Below are 1895 nucleotides of genomic sequence, written 5' to 3'. Positions count from 1 at the left end.
ACAAAACAACGATGAATATGACAAGAATAAGGAAGCATAGATAAGAATCAACAATAAATTTATATCTTCTTGAATTTTTTGTTTGTTTATTTTTATTGGTTCTAGTCAAAATAGTTTTGAACGAATTAGATAACTTCATAGTGCACTTTTATAAAGTAACTTGTTTGGTGGATGACACTTAATCCAACGACGATTGTGGTTTGAAGGTCACTCATGAATTGCAGAGGCGAGGGACAGTGACAATACCCGAGTTAGCAGGCCAATGCCCTAAAAACTGACCATATCTCCATATGATCAGTGCCTAAGCTCCTCTCCACCCGAACTAGGATCAGGGAGGACCAGGTAATGGCTGCTGATGACTCAGCAAGTAGACCTAGAGGCTCCCCCAAACACCCCCCATCCACGGCTCACACGGATGGTGAGGTTGCAGACACTAGAAGAAACTACCGAGTTTGAGTGGGACTCAATATCCCATCCAGCAGAACGCCTGGCAAGGACGTTTCCAATAGGCCACAACAACTTTTATTAGAAACTATTCTGCTAGGTGATATGTTGGACAGGGGTTCGAGACCCTTGAAGATCGATTGTTGCTAGCAGCGTTTGTAACCTCACCATCCTTGTCAGATAAGATGGGGGATTTGGGGGAACTTTTAGGTCTACCAGCTGAGTCATCAGCAGCCATTGCCTGGTCCTCCTTGGTTGATGGAGAGGGTCTTTAAGAGCTTATTATATGTATGTAGGATCAGTCTGTAGGGAATTGTCCTACTTGGTGATTGATACTGTTCCTTATCTCTGCCATTTACGAGTAACCTTTAGAAATTTGAAACCATTAAACTTTTCCAACCATATATACCTAATGAAACTGGTAAAACAGGACGAAGAAAGCCGAGACCTGAATGATTCTCGTTCATCGAGTGGCCTGGTGAGAGATGTTGTTCTCCATGCTTTGCGCCTGAAAGAGATTGGTAATCTCTCTCTCTCTCTCTCTCTCTCTCTCTCTCTCTCTCTCTCTCTCTCTCTCTCTCTCTCTCTCTCCCTCAAATTTTTGAATAGATTACACGTACAGCACTGTAACATTTATTAGGGGATCAACCAATAGTATTTACTTTGGTATAATTTATATATATATATATATATATATATATATATATATATATATATATGTATATATATATATATATATATATATATATATATATATATATATATATATATATATATATATATATATATATATATAGTCCCAAAGTCATATTTCATCCACATTTTTCATATTATGAACACGATTTGTTGTGCTATTGACTTTAGTAGCATCCATGAATAAATGAAAATAATCGTATCAAAATTGAAGGTTTAAGTACATCAGATTAAATTACCTATATCAATATAATTTTCGAAATATCTAGATCTTTATAATCGAATATGCAATCCCGAAAAGTAAAAGCCAATTTCGTTGCAGTTGTAGTTCGTTGGTAAAGAGCGAGTGTAAAATTATAAAGTGATATTGAAAAACAATATTTTAAAAGGGAAACAAGCGCAAGAATATAACCTAACCTAAGGTTAATCACATAACTTAACCCTACGAGCCGTATCCTTACCCACCTATCAAGGGGGGGTGGGGGCGGAGAACGCCCCTCTACGATCCCTCCCCCTTAGACTGCCATATCCTTAGCTTTACCTTCAGACTGAAGTGTCAATTTCTTAAATCGTAAAACTGTCTTCATATTATAGTATTCAAATTTAAACGATTAATTAACATAAAAAGGCGTCAACATGAGCTGTTAGTCTTGCTAGACAGCTCACATTATCTTTAATTTACATAAATGAACAAAAGCTTAAAATATCTTAGTTTTTAATTTTACGGTTCTTAAAATATCTTATTTTAATTTTTATTA

This window comes from Palaemon carinicauda, chromosome 31 (assembly GCF_036898095.1).
Source record: "Palaemon carinicauda isolate YSFRI2023 chromosome 31, ASM3689809v2, whole genome shotgun sequence".
Lineage (NCBI taxonomy): Eukaryota > Metazoa > Arthropoda > Malacostraca > Decapoda > Palaemonidae > Palaemon > Palaemon carinicauda.
This window is presented reverse-complemented; position numbering follows the sequence as displayed.